At 47.4% G+C, this 21,116-nt stretch overlaps 1 protein-coding gene across 1 annotated transcript in view; it reads left to right on the forward strand.

The window, feature by feature from the left end:
- LOC119464299 (motor neuron and pancreas homeobox protein 1) overlaps window positions 1-21,116 on the forward strand; it is an 82,238-nt gene that overhangs the window by 22,704 nt on the left and 38,418 nt on the right. The gene's annotated exons all lie outside the window — the stretch shown is intronic.

Raw genomic sequence — 21,116 nt, forward strand, 5'->3', positions numbered from 1 at the left:
TTATGCACACCAATCGAGCAACGGAAATTGGCTCGTGAACAGCTTTTACCTGTAGGCGTTCCTTTTATATTCTATGACTTATCATCATCAGCCAATTTTGTGTCCGCTGCGGAGCCGTAATCATAAACTCGTTTGAGGTTAGCACATGTGCTTGTCGTTTGTTCATTTCAAGTCTTTCGTCTTTTGTTTGGCGCTATTAAACTGAGACATTAGTGGAACATATAGTGATGCGATGTCATCCCAGCCCCTCTTTTACTATTAATGTTTCCCAAAAATAAATCCATTGACTGCTGCATGAAGTACAGCTATCTTTGCTACTGCGAGAAGCAGCCCACTGCGTTAAACGTGCATTGCTCCATATCACGTATTCGCTGATTCACAGCGATGCCGTCTAAACACACTCGCATGTCAACTAACACAGGAGCACCTCTTCCTATGCTCGTCAAACTGAGGCCATGGACAGAGAGGGTAGATGTAAGTAGGAGCGCACTCGATACAGCGTGTTGCGAAAGAAAAACAAGCAACCTTTCGGCAGTTATCTGTACGAGGGCGCGCACTTCAAGTGCATCAAGCCGCACGTTACATCAAACTGTCATCTCTGGTTGCCTCTATGCATGTCGAGCACACCTCTGAGTAATGTGTAACAGTAGCAAGCATCGCCTCGAAGTCAGTTAGATTTCCAAACATAACAGTGTCAGTTCTGCTAGGCAGGCACTGCGTGAACAATACGAAGGTACGACCAGTATTTTAATGCTCACTAATTTTCGCCCGGATTTTCCACAAACCTTTTATCAAGATTTGTGGCGGAACTTAGCGACTGGACCACGCTCAAATTGTCATTTTTTTTTCAGACTGGCAATCATTTCCAAATCGTCTAACACTTATCTGATCTTACACTCGACCCTTTAACAAACTTGTTGGGTCCCAAAAGTGTGTACTTTGTAATTGCGTACCTTATTTATGTTAAATAAACTTTCAAGCTTTCAAATCTAATAACCACTTGATTTAATCAAATTAATCTGGTTCCACAATCTAATATTCCGCATGATTCTTGCAAAAACCATTAAATCTCACACACTGCTATAATTAGATCGTCGCTAGCTGTCCTGAACTAGCTAAGCTCATAGCTACTTAGTTTACTTACCTTCAAAAATTGTCAGAATTGCCAACACGAGACAAAAAAAGGAAGGACGAGACACCACCGACTATCAGCTGTGTTAAAGCAAAGCCTTCCTCGCCTATACTTTTCCGGGTTTCGCGTACATGGTTGCCTGGCTGCTGTGTGCTGTTGGGTTGGTCGCCATTTCGGCTGGATATATTTGTGGATATATGCGCGAAAGTTATATGAAACTACCAGCGAAGTGACTTATGCAATCTTTGATTGCCGTCCACGCATGAATATAACAATTATTTCTTATTTTACCTTCCTACACAAAACCTGAACATGTAATGTCGGCTCACGGGCATCGCTAAAGCACACAGATCTGTTAATGAACTGGACAATTATATTTAACGGATTATTTGCTTTACTTTATTTTCTTTGATTTAGCCACTCAATATCTGCCAGTTCTTGGCCAATCCTCCAGGATTCGCACGGCCCCCTACGACTCCTACATAAAACCTGAGCATTTAATGTCGGCTAACAGTTTTCTCTGAAGCACACACCGATTTGTAAATAGAGTAGGAACTATATTTCACCGATTCTTTGATTTAGTCGTATTTTTTGCTAAGCAGTACACGTAAACATACATCCAAGCATACGTAAGCGTACAAGCAAACGCGGGGAAAGCATGCCATGCACCTGGTGAATCACCACTCTGGTGATTATTGAAACTATTGAGTAGGTAACGCCGTTTCTTGGTTTTTCTTGCTTCGTTATTTTTGACCGCACGTTTGGGGAAATATCCGAAGCGGGCCATGTTTGCGGTGATACTCGGGACGTTTGTCGTCTGCTCCGTTTGTCGTCTGCTCCGTGTGACGTACCCGCGGCCGTGCGTTCGTGCCCGCGCGCATGGAGGCGACCACTTAGCGCTTGTAATTGCACAGGCTTGCCGAGCACAGAGATTGCGTCTCTCGGAACAGTCTTCGAGTGTATACACTCTCCACGGGCCACAGTTGTCGACAAGGTGCCAAAGATAGCACGCGGCTTCGCGGTGTTTGCAGAAAGTGTCCTCTTCTCCATCCCACGACCCCAACTGAGGAATCTGTACTATACTCTTTGTGTGTACGCTGCGCGCTCGTCGGCTATACGCCGCTTGAAAACGCTTCCGCCGTGGTGAGGAACGAAGACTCGACTTCACTTGAACGTAGAATATAGCAGTGTTGGAGTGAAACAGGAAAAAAAAAGGTGTTTGCTGCGGTATCGGCCGCGTAGAGATCTGGCCATGCCCGAGGTAGCTTCATGAACCGCGTCGACTGACAACCGCAACACCTTCTCTGATTGTGTCTGTCTAAACTTGGCAGCATACGGTTTTCTTATTACATCAAGATATGACGTATCTACACGTGGTTATGACGACATGATGCAGAATTGGAACCGAAACCAGAACTAGGTATACAACACAACAGTTGCCATTACAAAAAAAAATTGTATGGTCTAGATTCCCATAAAGCCGTGTTTTCCCCGAGAAGTTATTCCAATACAAAAAAAGAACGTGGGGAGAATAGTAACAATTACTAAAACAGCGATATAGTTCTGTGGCGATCCACATAGACAAAGATCAGAAGATAGCATATGAGAAGATAACGAGGAAACTAGGCTATTAATGTAGCAACAAACCGATGCAATCACGTCGTCTAACATAGAATATTTACATTGGCGCAGTCGACAGGATCGCTTTGCAAAAGAGTCCTAAATGTCAGCCAGAGCGACAGAAATAATGAATGACTATGAAGGTACACTTCGCCTTCTTCGCAGCGCGCAAAGATGAAATGGATCGATACGGGTTCTATAATATTGGGGAGAAAAGAGCTCAAATCAAAAGCTCCATTCTCCAGTTCAATATTCCGTGATCAAAACAGCTAAGCAGCAACGACTGTTGAAGACTTTGTATTATTAAGGGCCAAGTGGTAGAGTCGAAAAGGTGCGAGTATACGTGAGAAATCTGATTCCATGTTAACGCAAACGCAATGACGGCCGGCTTGGAAAGTGTGAGAATACACATTGCCAGCGATCGGCAAATTCCAGAAAAGATAAAGAGGAAGTTATATTAATAATACAACAGTAAGCCGCTGCAGTTACGTTCTCTAAGTAGAATTATTGCAAGTGCGTCTAAACATCGGCATATGGTTAGTTTAGTGATGTTTGGTGACGCAGTCACTGCTACACTTTGCACGGGAGTCTGCTTGTTGCTTCACTTCAAAGATTTACTACTGGTTCACTAGTGCGCACAATATAATTTATTGTATAATTTGCATTCTGAAGTCAGGCATGTCCTGTCGCAAAAATTTTGCGCAGCGTCATTTCTATTCCCCTGTGCACTGTCGGTCCAGTGACGTCTCGCTTCTAAACATGCAAGAATGTTGCTATGTGGGTGATGTTAACCAAGCTCTGATAAGCCATAGATCAGGCGCTTTCCTGTTCTCGATTACTATACTGTATCTGTAAATCTACTTGTACTTTAATCTCCACCTCTCCTCTGGTTGCATTAAATGGATCGATAGATGTGTAGATGATATAGATAGCATCCTTTTTGAGACTGGGTCATGCTTATTGCCGTAAAAGTCGATGTTTGTTTTTCCAAAGCCTCTTTCTTGACCCTTGAGAGCAGCAGTTCATGGTAACAAGGCACATTAACCCTTGAAACTTAAACTTAAATTAACTTAAATTAGAACAATGCCTACTGTTTGATCCACTCTGTATTTTCGATTCATTTGTGCCACAAATCTTTCAGCCGCCTTTTACCACCGTCCACCGTAGATCCATTTACCTTTCCCTCATTTTGGCAAGACACTTCCGTCCACATTTACATCCGGATGGATAATCCGACGTACCGAACATCTTCAACGTCTTCTAAGCTACTTCCACACGCTATACAGAAATCGTGTCATCTGGAGTGTGAAGCGTACCGCCAATCTTCGAATGCAGTAAGCATTGAAACTTTATGACACTCATTTGATTCCTGCGATGAGAAGTCACTTGAGAAATGCTCCTCTACTCCAGAAACGTCTACATCTCGAGCTACGTAACAATAAGGACCGTTTGATTGGTATTCAAAATGGCGAACTTTCGTATACGAACTTTCGACCTTTGGCGTTAACTGTGCTTCGACCACTTCTGTCACCTTTAAAGGAAACGCTGGCAAAAAATTTACCTACAACTTCATTCATCCTTATATATTTGTATGTCTCGTAATAACGCTCAATGTACCCGATGCGCGCAAGGCATCGGCCAAGCCGTAACGAGCCCATTTACGTGCTCTTATATGATGAGAATGTGCAAGCCTGTAAGCGGGAAAGGAAATGCGCCTTGAAAATAAAAGTAGGAGAAAAAAGGGAGTAACGTTCCTTCGCGAGAGAGGAGCGTACGAATCGAGAAAAAGGCCCACCCCGAAAGTGATCGGCCAACGGGAGGAAATTACCACACACATCGGGAGGATAAAAACCTCTGAAGACCGAAGGGGGCGAAGCGCACGAAAGCGAGAGAACGATAGACCGTGTTCCTCAGGCGCCACCTCGCTCGCTCAATCTATCTATCTCTTCCACGAGCGCCAAAGGATGAAGACGAAAACAAAACAAGCGAGTCTCGTAGCCGCCAGGAAAGTCGTTCATCCATTTCACACTTTGTGCGCGCTTTGTTCCACGCTCCCGAGCTCGTCGCCCGCGTCTGCGATCACGTTTTCTCTATCTCAGGGAGCGAGAAGAAGGGAGAGAAAGGTGCAGCGGGGAAAGGAGGAAAAGCGTTTTGGGGACGAAACGCGGGACACGGGGAAACCGAGGAAGGAGGAGGAGGCGGCGACGAAGACTGGCGTTTCGGCCTCCTCCCGAAAGTGTAGAGGTGGAGGGGGGCAGCGGGAAAAGCGTCTCGTCTCGCGGCCAAGCGCGCTACAGTGGCGTCAATACATGGATCGTACAGGATCGATGGGAGGTTCCCTTTTTTTTCGCGATGGAAAACGTTATTTTCCCTTTCCGTTATCTTTTCTTTCCTCGGCTTCCCTCGGCCTTTGGCTGCTTTTGCGCGTCTTCTACATCTTCCCCACCTCCGAGGCCGCGCTCCCGGTTTCCCTCGGAAGCTTCCCCCGCCTCCCTTCCTGTCCTCCCGTCGCCATGGAAACGCCGCTCTTGCCAAGATGGTGACCGATCCCTCGTCGGTCTCTGCCGCCCTTTCGCTGCTGCCAATTCCCTCGTTCTCTCTCGTTTCCGGCGACTGCTATACCCTAGATTAACTCGGGAAAAGGAGGAAGCAAAATGGGGAATTGTAAAGGAAAAAAGAGGTAATAGAACAAGTGCAGTAGGGTCACGAAGGCGGCAAGCAGCATCAGCAAACGGCGGAAAACCTATCCGGGATGGCTTCTTTCGCCTCGGTTTTCTCTTTGAGAAAGAGAGAGAGGGGGAACTAGAAGGGAGTGCGAAACGTGACGTTGGAAAACGGGAAAGATCGGGAAACGTGTATAAATAACAAGACAGATTAGGCGCGCCAGCCAAGCTCGGCGGCGTCCAATGACAGAGGAAGGGAAAAAAAGGAGGGGGGGGGCGGAGGTGATGGCGAGAAGACAGCTCGAACCGGCGATTAGCAGATTGCACGAACGGCCCCCGTTCCACGCACCGAGAGGAAACGGTCGCGGTCGACGTTTGGAGGCTCCGCGGCACCGATCGAATCGAGGCCGAGCGAAAAGGCCGCACACTTTGTCGCTGTCCCTTTGGCCCCGCAGATTTCGTTTATACGCGATACCAATTACTCAACCGGTACAACTCGATTACTGGCGGTCAAAGCTCATACCTAATGAAGCTGCGCCGAAGCATTGAACGAAGCCAGCACGTTCGCAGCAGACGTGCTGATCAATGTCTGACGTATACGCGAGCGGCTTTTTGGGGTATCAACTCAATACTTGATTGACGATTACACGTGTCGGGTGTTGTCTGCATGGTTTACCGAATTCGCTAAGGAACTTGCATTAAAACAAGACTACTGTATATTTCTATGTTTTCCGTCACATACCGGGACCCAGCTTACTCATTTTGGTACATTTCACGATTTGTATAACACGCGCAAACCTCTTTGAAGCATTTTCTTCATCTCTCATTTGCTGCACCACAAGCATGTGACTCTGCGAAATTTCTTTTGTTTATGAATACACACACGTTTGTTCGCGATATACCGGTTTGCATGCTGTTATGCATTTTTGCATCATGTCATAATCTTGTTTGTTTTTTGTGCTTTATTACATTAGCGCATCTTAATGGCCCAATGTAGTGACAAGCAAACTGGTAGCAATGAACTCTAAAGCAGCAAAGCTTTTAGTGGATGAAATTGTATACCCACTAAACGAAGATACAACTTAGCCGCGGTGATGGTAAAAGTCACGTGGTCGGAAACCATCTATTGGGCCTTACGCGATGGCTATGGTATTCTGCAGCTGAGCACGACATCGCGAGTTCGATTTACAGCCGCGGCGGCCGCATTGAAACTCTTGCGTATCGAGGTTTGGGTTGCATGTGAAAAAGCCCCTGACGATGAGAATTAATCCGGAGGTCTCCCCTGCGGCATCTGTCATAGCCGACGTCTCGCTTTGGAACTCTAAACCCCATCTTTCATCATCATAACTGTCATCTAGTGGACTGGCGTGCTAATAGCCGGACCCTTTATGCAGACGTCGACACGAGTTGCAGGTGAACAGATGGCTATGACGACAGTTCCAGTCAACTGACGGAGCATTGCGCGATTCAAAGACCCAGTTTGGCTAAAGGGATGCCTAGTGAGAGGCTCTGGGATAATGTTTGTTTATATAAATTATTTCGGCGTCCACCGGAATAGCACGACAGTTCCAGAGAGTATCGTGACCACCGTCACGGCAGTTTCTTGCGTAAAGAACGTTCTGCCCGTGATAAAGGCGGCGCGTCTTTGTTTTATATTTCCTGCTGGCAAGGTGACTTCCCAGCAAGGCTAGGAGGGTAGGCGTAACAACTGAAGAAAAGCCAGAACTAATAAATATTATATTAACAAAGCATCACAAAACAGCAATGATTTCTAATACTTGGTGCATAAAAGTGGGGACACTATAGATAAATTTTGTGACCTTCCGGAATTGTATACAGCGTAAGAAGCCGCGGCTCAAAAGCCAAGGTCTGGAATATTCAGCTGTCACACTTGTTTGTCGTCTTATCCACATTGATGACACTGTGTGCTTTTTGACACTGGTCCCGCAACGCTGGGCGCCCACAACACTGCGTGGGCCTAAGCAGCTCTTGGTAGTGGCTAGCGCTTCCAGTCCCACCTGGGTCCAATGACGCCGGTACCAACCCCCCCAAAAATATGGTTCGTTTTCGGAGTTTATATTTGTTTAATTCGGGAAATCAAAGTGGGATATTATTTTTAAAGACTACAACCAGGGGGGAAATCAGGATTTTTATTGGCTGGTAGCACAAAGTTGATAATTACGGGCGTTCGATCGAACTTGTATATTTGCCTTTTAAACGAATCTTTTTTTTTTTTTTTTGCTCTTCCCGCTACTTTGCATGGACGGCAGCAAGACGGAGTTAACAGGGCTGATACCAGAGAAAGTATAATCAAAGGTTACAAATTAGTGAGCCGATCCTTACACCAGTCCACGATATGTATTCTCAAGGCTTCAAATGTGGTTTCAAACGTGGGCCGATCACGGGGGCACTGCAGCATCACAGCACTTACGCACCTTTTATTACCAGTCAATAGAACTAATCCGCAAGTGCCCCCAGCAATAGCATACGTACTTCAGCAGGTCTACAGGAAAGCTGTCGCTTGCCGTTGATAATCGTCCTCCAATGGTTCTTGCCCAATTCTTACCGCTAATAAATGAAGGAGCAGTTCTACATCTGTGTGAAAAAAAGAAACAAAAGAAACAAAAAGAAAGGCTACCTCCCATCTTTCTAACTCCTTTTCTCCCGCACCTCTGCACGGTGACATTTCTTATCATTTCTTTAACATTAAAGATGCTTTCATTTTCGCACCTCATCTCAATTCATACATACGCACAATTGCGTCACTTTTGTGGTAACCTACACGTGACGGCTGAGCGCGCCCCGAAACAACACGTCGTAACCCGTGAGGCAAGCGACTGAAAAGATTGCGTCGCGAAACGGATAACTGGGCGCAAATAGCCGCGCGAGGCTTTTCAGATAGCCGCACTATACACAAGGCACACAACGCGAGACGGTGAGTAACCTATCCGCGACAATTGTCCTTCACCGTTAGTTAACAGACAGCACAAGGGCGCCAGCGTGGCGAAACCCCAAAGCGAGGGTCATCGTTACGTCAATTGAATTGTACGAGGATGAGAGGGCGTGTCCGGGAGAGCGGAGCAGAGCAGACGGGGTGATCCGGACCACCGCGTCGCGCTTAATGCTACAAAACGAGATTAGGGCGAATCTGTTAACTCTGTCCCCGCTGCGCTTGTGCGTATTTATACACACATGCATCAACCCCCGTGTGGGGGAGACGCTGTCCTCACTTAGTCGATGGAGGCTATATCGGCAAAGGCGGCACAGCCGGGGACTGGGATTAGCTCACTGCTAGCGCGCGAGGGCTCCGCGGGAGTGCCACGGGGTTTCCCCGGGAACAATCCTCTCGGTGGCGGGAAGGAAGGAGAAGAAAAAAGAAAGAAGCCTGGCCAATTAGTCGAATCGAAAAGCGTCAGTGGGGTCGGCGTGTCGAGGGAGACCCCCGCTAGGCGATGCCAGCGGCAAAAGGCGAACGACAGCTCGCGGCAACTGCTGAAAGTTAAGCGAGTGCCACGCCACCGTGCGGTGGGTGAACGCTGCCGTTCGGACTTAGCCGCCTCCCCCCCCCCCCCCCTCCATTTAGGAAGAGGGAGCCGAGGTGGTGGTGGTGGAGGGGCAGGGGTTGCGAGCGGGACGTGTGGTGTGGGTTACTGAGCAGGGTCTGGGACGCGCCTAATGAATTTGCGGCGGCGGGTTTTTACTCCCTGTAGTCACCGCCGCTCGGCCCTTTCCTGCAGCCCCCTTCCCCAGTCGCGTCCACTTTACTCTCCCTGTCCAACCCCGTGTTCCTCGGCTTGTGGCCTTCGCTTGCACTTTTGGAATTCATGAGCGAAGAGTGGCGCCCAACGTGGGGGGACAAGCTTAGAGATGGTAAGGGGCGCCCCCTCGCGGCAGGGGTCTAGTTAGCAGCGCGCCCACTCCTCCGCCAGGAGAGGGTGCCCCCGGGTAGTCGCGGGAGTCTGGCAGCGTCCCCTATCACCACAACCGCATGCACCTTTCGCTGTTAGCCGCTGATTTAACTATTTAATAGGAAAAGAGAGGCTGGGCGGGGCTGCCCATAGACCACAGTTGCTCACGCTCTGGCGGTCCCCGGCCACGTGGTGACGGCGCGGCGCGTGCCGTAACAAATCCTCGCTACGGGTTTATGGCACCGGTGGGGGAAGACAGCGGGGCTACACAGTCCGCGTGCGCCTCTTTCCCCCTCCCTGCTCCCCACCCACCCGAAATTTCATCGACCTGACAGATGGGCCATGTAAACGGGTCCGTTATGCCGAGCCTGATTGCCGACACGCGACTCGAGCGTGCTCTTTTATGCTTCCGTCATCGCCCGGCGTTTACGAGTGCGATGCTGGAGCTTGTGGTAAAGCATAGGCAGAAAAAGAGGGGGGGTGGGGTTGATTGCTGAAGCTTCGGCCGTGGGTGCGTGTGGACGTCTGTCGGCACGGCGTTTAGGCCAGCTTCCTTCGAGCGAGTAAAAAAAGAAAAGAAAAGGTCGCCGCGAACAGGCTGCTAATGATGCACTTGGGTGCGTGCTGTTCACGCGTGCACGTGCCACATAGGAATCAGGTGAACGCTGTCCGCAGTAAACCGCGGAGCGAGTGGCAAATTACCGCGGTTGTTGATAAAGGGTGTGTTCCCCAATTCGTTCGAGCAGGCGAGGCTGTCTATGACTCGGCTTGTAAGAACACAGCTTCTTACCAAAGTCCTGAAACACGAACGTGCCTCAACATTGTTCACACCCCTGGCGTCCGATTTGCGCTCCCGAAGCAAACGTAAGGATTATTGTGAGTAACTTTGAGAAAATAGGGGGGGGGGGGGGGGGGGGGGTTAACCACTAGAAATAATAAGCTCACATATTTCTCTCACACCATCGTGAGTCCTGGTGATGTAATCAAGCTTACGCGCCACGCCGACTATAGTGCATGGTTGTTGGCGGCAATCTAACCAACGAAAATAGTTTCACAAAGCATTAATTCCGAAGTGGTGCAAGTGCAAACCTCTCACTTCAAAACTAAGCTATGTAGGGGAGTACGTTACTTGAGGCGACTGACTCCACAACGGCCAACGCGGTCACACGTAAATAGAGCTACGATGGCCATACCAGAGGAAGCGAACGAACTGCATTCAAGAGAACGCCATAAACGTCGCACCCTCACACCCGTGACATCCTATTACCATCGTTTAGGGCGACGACGCAAAGGCAGAACAGTGGACCAGTAAACAGGTGACGCGGACAAGCAGGTCAAGCGCTGAATGCCAACTGGTGTGGTACCTAGAAGCGGCACCTGTTTGACGGGGACCAGCCAGCGCTTGTACCTCTCTGCTCTACGCGGTTTATGTCCTCGTCAGAACGTAGCGCCTCACTGTCGTGACAATCAAGAAGGCACTTTTAAAGGCGTTAGTTAAGCAGGTGACTCATTATTTTGGGCAAGTCTTCTGCCCACAAGAATAAATAACACTTGGGGCGCATGCAGCGATAGCGGTGACCTCTACCGTCGAAATCTAATTTACGGGTCAAGTGCATCGGTTATTTACACATCACTCGCCGCACATTCCAGCGTAATCGATGGTGCTAGCGTACGTTTCAGAGTGTAGTACGCCACTGTCGGAATCGCGCATACAATCCTATTAGGGAAGGTTCTTTCGCTATTGTGTTCGCGAAAACATTCGAGAGAGTATACGGATGGATGTAGGCGCGTCTTCTTCACAGTGACAACTAGCAGTATAGTATGAGCCGGTGAAAAACGATAACCGAAAAAAAAAAAAGATAAGCGCTGTACTCGTGTCAATACCTTGAATCATGCAGGATTAACTAGCCCAATCCTTGACATTATGCTAAATACAAGTGGTTATTGCTCCCACAGAACCCAAGAAAAAAAAAGCCGAAAAAGATGGCATAAGTCACTCAATCCATCCAAATATTGTTCTCCAAGATTCACTGTCGTTTCCCGATGCGTTACACGGCGACTTCCAACAACCACCACCCCACGAGCCGCACTTCAGTATGGATTTGCTATATATATATATATATATATATATATATATATATATATATATATATATAATGGCTTGCTGACACATGCGATGTCGTCCTGCCTAATTTTCACAAGCCACGATAATTATGCTTGTTTGTGCAATCATCACAACGTTTGCATGTGGCTTGTGAGCTGGAAATGTGGGTTGCAACCGAAAGTACGACAATGAAGTGCCAGGAAGATTTTTTTTTTAATCACTGCGCACGCCAGAGACAAGCATTGTGGTGATCTCACACGCATACAATTATCGACACTATAGCTTCGCAGATCACACGGCATGGTATACAGCGTATGTGTCGGCAAGCTATCGGTCGCTCTTTTCGAAAATGAATTAAGGTTCTCAGGAAGTGCAGGAATAGGAGGGGTGATGATGAGTGAATTTTGCTTGACATTATTCGACTTTGGCTCTTGCCGAATTTGCCGCGACAATAAACGACACCGTGGTGCTTTGCAGTGAGCGCGTCTCGCATCCGTTTGCTTCTTTGTCTCGTGCCTTGATACTCGTCGAATCCCATCACGCTTCCCTTATCACAACCCCAACACTCAGAATCCCCTTCGAGGAGGTCGGAATCCGGTAAATGTTCCTCTCGCTTTCTCTGACTTCGGTGCTACCGTCGGAACCGGAATGACATTCAGTGAATGCAAGCGTCACAGCGTATCTGACCTAACTCCCCCCCTCTTTCCCGCTTCCTTTTTTTCTTGTCTATTTGTTAAGTACCTGTTAGATATACACTTACCGTAATTGAAGTTGAAAGACTGTAAAACAGAAGAACAGAACGCTGTCCCAAAGGAAGACTGGGTCCAACCTGACCTCACCGGATCTATACCGGCATGCAGTCGGCGCATACGTCATGCATTCCGGCCTCCCCTCCTTTTCCTCCTCTCCTTTCAAGTATAATCGAGTCGACGTCACGCGCGGGCGAATGAATCGCGGCGAAATCGCTTATTCGCAGCGTTGCTCAAGCCCTTTTTCTGGATCTCGTAAGGGAGACAAGCGCGGCCCGAGACACCGCGTCGAAAGAGGAGCGTCTCGACCAAGCAGCAGCAGCAGCAACACCAACAAAAACAGCGAAGGCGCGGGGCATTCCTCTGTGAGTGCGCGCATCTCGCATCACGGCCGTATTACGCATGCATGTATTCGCGCTTGGGTTTCGCGCGGCTTCGTGAAACAGCCGAATGAAAGAAGGAAAATAGGGAAGGCTAACCGGCACTCGTCCCATGCGACGAAAGCTGCCCATGGGGACAGCCCCAGCGAAGGAAGAAGACGAGATGGAAGGAATGCAGGAGAATGAGGGGGCCGTTCATCTCGGAGGCAAAGCTCGGTCCAAAGGCGTTACTTTCGTCTCGCCGGATTCGTCTTTTGTCTTTTGAGTCGTCTGTCTCGGGTAGGCTGAGTTGTTTTCCCGCATCCAGAACGATGCGCAATGGGGGGAATGCGAGGCGCGTTTGCATTTCTCGCGTCTCTGTGGCGGCATTCTTGTCGCCCCGGCCGACGCTTGTTGATTCGTCCGTTGGGACGCGTCGAGGAAAGCTTTTCCCGTGATTCCCCGAAACTCGAGGCGCACGGGGGCCTCGTGTTGTATACGGGAGCTGTCCGTCTGTTGCGAGTCGGATGGGACCTGCAGACGCCGTGCCGTGTATACGGTGAACTCGGCGAGCGAGACAAGCTCGAAAGAATGAAACGATAAAAGAGAGCTATAGCCAACGTCAACACACCGTTGACGGTTTATTAACGGGCAAAATACCCGCAGATCTAATTGCCGCAAAGCTTGTTTTGAGTTAGCGAGGTAGCAGCAGTAGCGGATGACACGCGTTCGGCCTTGTTGCCTGCAGCTGTTAGCTGTCCGTCCTTGTTGAGTGTTGATGAAAGTTGTACGCACAGAGTGCTGCGACAGATATTTAAGTACATTTAAGGGGGCCATGTAACACTATTTTAGCATGACAAATCATCATCATGAGCCTATATGTATGTCCACTGCAGGACGAAGGCCTCTCCCTGCGATCTCCAATTACCCCTGTCTTGCGCTATAGCTGATCCCAACTTGCACCTGCAAATTTCCTGGCATGGCAAAAATAACCTGATGATGGTGATGATATTAACCACTTTGACTGCTATTAGATGTTTTGACGTGTTTAATTCGTTGCGAATATGATGGCATGACTGGGCAGTAAAGGAACATGCGTTGAAGTCTACTGTGTCCCAGCTAACGCGGGCCAAGCTGCTTAAAAAAAGGGCCACGAGATACGACGATGTGACAAACGGTATTTTGTTAGCAGTCGCCTTGCGCAGGCTCGTGAATTTTTTTGTTATCGTTCATTAGCTAAATAGGGGAAATTCATTCCCTAAATTTATAATTACTTGCATAATTGCATAAGCGCGTGTGTCAAATTGTGCATCGCATTCGAAAACATTATATTCCTCAGTGTTCGGCTCGCTACATTTTCCCCCGTTATTTGTCCAGCGTTTCGAAGTTGCGGCGCAAAACGCGAAAAAGAATGCGAAGTGAAAGCGAGCCCGCGCGTTTCGCGCGCGTGATAACAGAGCTCTCAAAAGGGGTTTCGAAAAATCAACACTACTCAATGGCTGACTTGGTGACCGCGAAAAAGTGACAGGGTGAAAGCGTAGCTGTTGGCAACTGCTACTAGGCAAACAACCGCGGCTTAATTGCGGTCTATCTTTTTTTTGTCCTTTTTATTTTATTTCGCTTTGGATCAGTCGTATTGGTTATCGCCGCCCTAAACATGCGCGCAGTGATCCAGCAGACAGTATGACGCGGCTTCAGAGCTTAGAAGGCTGGAGTCCAGAGGCGTAATTTTGTAGTGATGTCTTGTTCGATGATGTTCCTTACTTGATGACGATGAAGATTCATTGCATCCCCTTTGATACGGGGTGGCTACAAATTCTCACCTAGCCAGCTACAGCTAATCAAGTAATCTATAGATATTTATTGGTCTAGCATTTTTGTCTACGTCTCCTTAATCTTCTCTCCCTTCCTTGAGATAGCTCTATCTTTATATTGTACAGTTACCTATACCTGTAATGACCACTGTTACATAAATTTCTTCGCTGCTTTTTTCCACCAATACTGTAAACGTTTCTTGATTATCTCTACTGCTGACCGGAATTGATGATTCCGTCCACTATAAATCCGAAAACGCTTCTACGTCGCCTACGGTGCGCACTGGGTGAATACCTTTACATTCCATTAGGACGTGCTCATGTTCTCCGGGTTTTTGCTGCAACATACACATGCCTTATCCTGTAATACTTGATCCGGTACGTTTCTGTCCTTAGGCAATCAGTTTGGGCCTCAAACAGCAAGGTTATCGTACATATGTTATCATATTCACGATATGATAATTTCTGTTGTCGTTCTTGTAAATGTCCATTGTCTTTTTGGTTTTAATTCTTTGCATCCAATTTGCTGTCTCTGTTTCTCTCACTTGCTTTCTGATTACTAGCTTCTGGTTGTCTATTCAAACTTTCAATGACCCTGTACTTGCTTGCCAACTTTCTTGACCTCTTCCTGAATTCTCTGTCCCCGCTTTTCAGGTACAGATACTTGTGCACTTTAGCCGCCCATTTATTCTGATCCATGTGCCTGAGTCTTTCTGAGAAACTAATTTTGCTCGGCGATTAACTGACTTCAAAAGAGACCCAACCCATGTCATCCTGCACTTCCTCACTTGTGGTTTTACCGTGGGCTCCCAAAGCTAACCGGCCTGCCGATCTTTGGTTAACTTTCAACCCGAACAAGTTGTCCGATTTTAAGCATAGAATGGCATTTGCGAACGTTGGCGCTAGCACTATTACTCCTTTCCAGATTCCACGCACCACCTCATATATATAGTGGCCCCACAGTGCTCTGTTTCACTTATGTTGCATTCCGCTTCCCCTTTATTTTCAGATTATATTGGGGGGTGCTTGAGTAAGTTTTTCCTTCGTTTATGTATACGCCGAGGTACTTATATTGCTTGACTACGGGCATGACTTGCTGCTGAGCTGACATCACGTAATTATACTCGTCTCCTCATTACAGATTAGAATTGCCGATTTATCTGCGCTAAACCTAAGGCCTAGATTTGTCGCAGCTTTGCCACACATATTCGCAAGTCTCTGTAAATATTTTGCATTATCTTCTAGTAGCACCGTCTCGTCCGCATACATCACCCTAGGGACTTCCTCTTGCACCCTTTGCCTATTACGAATGTAAGATAAATAATAGCCTAATTCAATGTTTCCTAGCCGTCTTTCTGTGCCCTTAACATAAAGCCTGAACAATAATGGAGGCCGAGAACTTCCTTGCTTCAGTCCTCGGTGAATTTCCACAGCTTCGTCGCTCTGAGCACTTAGCCAGTGGTCAGAGCGACAGCTCCGCCCGCGTTATCATTTGGATCAGCGGGCCGAGAACGGTGCGCGATAAGAGTGGCACAGAATCGAGCGGAAGACAACGGCTACAAAATTGCGGCCCACTTATCCCTAGAACGACACGTGCACGGCCCTGCAAACGACCGGCGGAAGCGTTGTTTTCGTACGCATTCAAACAGCCGCGACCTTCGCCTTTGCCAAGGCCGCGGCGGGACCGGACCCGACTTGACTTGTGTCGGCTGCCGTAAATCGCGCGAGCCTGAACCGCGGCCACGTCGGCGCCATCGAGCGCGGCAGTGTTTGTTCTCGCTGACAGTTTCGAGTACCTGTTCCTGGGAGAAATGGTGCGCCTTCCGCCGCCAGAGGGCAGAGTCGGCGCGCCCTTTTCCCCATGCATGCAGCGCCGAGCTGATTAGCCTCGCCGACGATTACAACGAGTGTGCGGCTTCCGTCGACAAGTGAAAGCGCGGGAGCGCTAATGGAATATTCACGTTACGGCGGAGTACCTTCCTGTACAGGAGAAGTCCATCTGTCCCATTTTGTAGCACACGGGGCTAAACGGCACTAAGCAGCTGTTACAGCCCTCTCAGGCTCGTTCCACTTAACTTCCAACTATATAAGCTGACAAGTTTTGCAAATATCTTCAACATATATGTTCATCTGCCATGAACACTTCATTCTTGACGCAATAACCCATTGGAACAGCCTCCCAGAAAACATCGGCTCATGAACTGACCGTAACTCGTTCCGCGAAATGTTAAGTAACCACGTTGCTCAATTACTGATCCTACCCCACCCTTACTCCAACACAGTGTTTCCCTTATTTCAGTTGTTTCTGGCTTGTTTTTGTTTTATTTCTTTTGCTGTTCTGGTCCTTTGTCCTGATATTGTTGCAAAGATTCAAGCCCTCCCTTATGTAATGCATTAAATATGCGAAACTATGTTCCAGTGAAATAGCGACTGTTATCCGGAACAGTGTTTCACATACATGTACCTATTAACTGGAACATTCCTCGACGCACCCGTAACTGAAACTACGTTTGAATATGTGGGGCACCGTCCCACATATTTAGCAGCGAGCCAACATGAACCACATGAAGTGGACCAACGTGAACCGCTTGAGGAGATTTAAAAAAATCGAAATAATCTTGCTGATTGTTTCCGTATCCACTAGAACGAATCCACACGTCTTTCGCATTTTTCTTAGGAGCCTAAGTGGAACCTACGCTAAATCGATCTCAATTATGTAATAATCGACATCATTGACTGGCCTAAACCACAGTGGCAATACTAAAATCAGCGACGAAGCTATAAGGAAGTTAGCGACATTTTTATCAAATCCTGTTCAAGTACATTGGTTCTTTCAAAAGATGAGTGACGTTTTGCTTCCCCCCATGTGCTTGATCTCAAATACTTGCCGCAGCTTTAACGATAGTTAAACCAATGCCAACCCTGGTAATGAAGGACAGTTGAACGCCTCTTCAACAAAATGACCTGTATAACGAAGTATTTTGCCGGTCCCAAGCGCTTCGCGATGAAGACGTTTGACACCAGTTCAAAAATACTTCTTGAGGCCTGTGCCACCAAAAAAGGCCCTGACATAATAATCTATAAAGATTCAAGTGTCATCGCATTGCTGATAGGTTGGAGAGGAGCGCAACCTCCGATCGCATATAGGCCCACCTGTTATTGCATTGGCCATTATGAGCGACCGCTTTTTCCTATGGCATGGCTCAATTCACCACGCGCCAATATACCAGCGCTATCTCGGGTCAACAGCGACTCTCTCTCTCGGAATAGCCATATAGCAGGTCCCGTTAGGTCGCAAACGAGTCTGTCAACCGCGAGTACTCTATTTTCTCGGCGACAAGCCGGGCTCACACGGGCTCACATAAGCCATACAGGACCGCGTGGGTGTGAAAGCGTACCCCGGAGCCCGCTCTTTAGGCGCCAGATGGGGCCTCGGGCTCAGAGTGGCTTAAATAGAGCAGCGACCGGCTGTCGCTGCATGCAGCGAGAGGGCCGAGATAATCTCCGGGGTTAGGGTGTATATATATATATATACGAGCAGCGCCGACGCGCAGTGTGTTAACCTGTCAAAGCTCGTATCGGCTTCGGTGAGATAGCGCTCTTCCGTCAAAAAGGCTCTCTCTTTATCCAAGGTTGACCTCCTGCAGGTCGGAACAGATCCGTCTCGCGCGAAGCGCCACCTTATGTAGGATAACGAACCAAAGATTGCTGTATTTTACTCTCTAAAGAAATCAGAAAGAAAACAAGAACGAAGAAGTCAATCAGGCCACGCATAACAAGTTAACGCCGTCATTTCCGTATAGCAGGCACAAGCAAATGCACTTATTTGATCTAAAATGCACTGCATCGATTCAAATGAGAACTTAGATCGTATACCTATTATTGATTAACTAAAACTTTCTTTTAGTTCACTGCGATTCAGTTAGCGCTTTAAATAGGATGCTTGACTGTGGTTTGCTTTCTTTTCCTTTAACAAAGCTCTCCCTTGCCTATCCTCTCAAGTACACGCATGCCTCTGAAGCACACAGACCTCCTAATGAAATAGCGCATGATATTCAATGGCTCCTTTGTTTTACTTTATTTTTCGTGGTCTGATAGTTGGGTATGTACCACTGGGTTATGTGCCACTGCGACACAGTATGTATACAATTATAGCATGGAGTGTATATACTTAAATGTAGTTAGCCAATAGTCGTACTTCTCTGTGCGTACAGCTGTTATCACCATTCTTCTCTCGACAGACATCATGCATCGGCTTTGTCTTCGTGGCAACCATGCGTAGACGTCTCACACTGTGCTTCAACCTGATTTTCTGTTTGCTTTTCGGCATAACTTGCGAACCGTGTATAGCGCGTAAACATAAACATTGTATGACATTAAAGTTGCGACCTGCGCAGCGCATATATACATTCCAAGTGATTGCACTTTGCATATGCATGAAAATATACGCAATTGTATGCATCGCAGTTGTATTTAATCAACCGTTTAAATAAAGCTTCGCTGCGCATAGATTCAACACGGGCATTGGATCTGAAAAAATTCACCAGCCCTTTCTCTGTCAAGAAAATGGGGGCAAGCGAAGCTTGTCGTGTGTGTATCTGACCTTCGTCGGGTTAACGTAAAGTTCACGACATGTCACGGTAATAAAACATAAACGTTTATTAAATGTATGCATCGAGGGAAGGAAACGTACACAGCAACGGAAGGGAAAGTTGCACGAAAGGGAAACAAAAGTAGAACGAAAGGGAAGGGAAATGAGTAGGTCAAGTACACACACGACCCCCCTCCCCCCCCCCACCTTTGCTTACCCCCATTTACTCTACAGGGGAAGGGCTGGTGATTTTTTTTCTCTCTCTCTCTTTCTCTATTTCTTTCTCTCTGTCTTTCTTCTCTCTCTCTCTCTCTCTCTCTCTCTCTCTCTCTCGTTCTCTCCTTCTGCGTCTCTTTCTCTCTTTTTTGTCCCTGGTATGAGCCATTGAGTTTGGGTCGTTTTGCACTATCGCCAGGATCGGCCCACTTTTCAGCGTGACACCACCACCACCGCCGAAACTTGTGAGCCTATAAAGCTTCGCTTTTAAAAAAAAGACAAAAAAAAACAGGGCTTATCTTCTTAACGTGTTTCCAATTTTTGCAACACATTCAAAAGCAGAATGCATCCCTCAATTGCCGGTTGCATGCTTGGACCGCGAAGTGCTTGAATTTTTTATGCTCCCTGCAGTGCACTACAAAAACCATCTTAATGTACAGTGAACCACAAAAGTTTACGGACCACGGGATCTCAGAAAACGTTCAATTTCCGAGCAGCTTGCAGCAGTAGCCAGTAAAAGTGTATACGACAATGTTGTTAACATATTCTAGCCGGGGCCCGAAATGCAAATACCAGGCCGGCTGCGTTTTGAGGCTGCGGAGATATTCAGCTTTTTTCTCAGATTTCATCGTCCGTAATATTTTGGTCCGTAATATCTTCCGTAATGGTCGGTAATATTTTGTGGTTGACTATACATTAATGCTCCAGACTGCTTACAACGAATCCTTATAATCCCACATAATAATTACGGTGTTCAGATTACATGGTGCCAAAAAGCGGCCCCGACGATGTTTAACAAGTGGGACACCCTCCTAACCCGCCACCTGGAACAACAAACAATACTGTACCACCAGTGTCGAAACGGCGCAGCGCACGCTTTTTGTGGCGTTGGCGCTCAATCCGCGAGAAAATTGATGTCGAAGCATTCGCAATGTCAACAGACATAATATCTGATACGAATAACACATGACACTGGTACACAGAGTAACCGCCGCAAACGTCAAACAGTATGAATTTTCGTTTAAGATTTTGTTTGGCGTAACCAATAGCCCCTGTATTTCATTCGATCAGACCTTGGGAATGCAGGTATAAGCCAAACAAGAGATTAAGACTGGTGTTTTGGACATTTCCTAATACAGTGATTTTTACTTTGTTGCGCGGTTCTCACTTATCACGCTTATAAAGCAAACGAGAGAGGGCAGCAGACTTCAGTTATCCCTCCGGCTATGAATTTATTTACTATGAAGAACGAGGTCGTGGGTACTGACCCGGCCGCGGCTGTCGCGTTCCGATGGGGGTGGAATATAAAAATGCTCGTGTACCGCCGTGCATTTACATGCGGTTTAAAGAATCCAAGGGGGTCAAAATTAATCTGCAGTCCCCCACTACGGTGTGCCTCATAATCAGATCGTGGTTCTGGCACGTAAAACCCCATTAATTAATTATTTATTTAAGACTGAGTCTGCAACTTGACCTGAATTGATTCACTTGACTTACAAAGAGTGCAATATGCAGACTGATTGGAGTCATGTCGGGCTATGTTCATTTTCACATCGCTCGTTATGAAACATGGACATGGCGCGCACAATCGGACGGCCTTGGAAAACATGAGGAAGCCAGGTTATGTCACAGTAATGCAAGTAGCACACCTCTATGGGTACTTGCCTAAAGCACTGTCATTGCATCATCGTATGTGCAGTGACCTGGTATAACACCACGTGTTATACTGTTGTATAACCACATGTTGTACACCACGTGTTATACTGTTGTATAACCACCACATGTTGTACTGTAAGAACCACTTACAGTACACATTTAGAAAGTAGGCATGTGATCATTTCGTTTCGTGTGTCCCTTTCAAACATTGGTCCTTGAATTTTTAAGGCCAATTCACCTCCGCTCGACGCATACACTTGGGCGGCTTTGTAGAGACGTATATGTTATATCACCTGTACTATAT

The sequence above is a fragment of the Dermacentor silvarum genome, chromosome 9 (genome assembly GCF_013339745.2).
Source record: "Dermacentor silvarum isolate Dsil-2018 chromosome 9, BIME_Dsil_1.4, whole genome shotgun sequence".
Taxonomy (NCBI): domain Eukaryota; kingdom Metazoa; phylum Arthropoda; class Arachnida; order Ixodida; family Ixodidae; genus Dermacentor; species Dermacentor silvarum.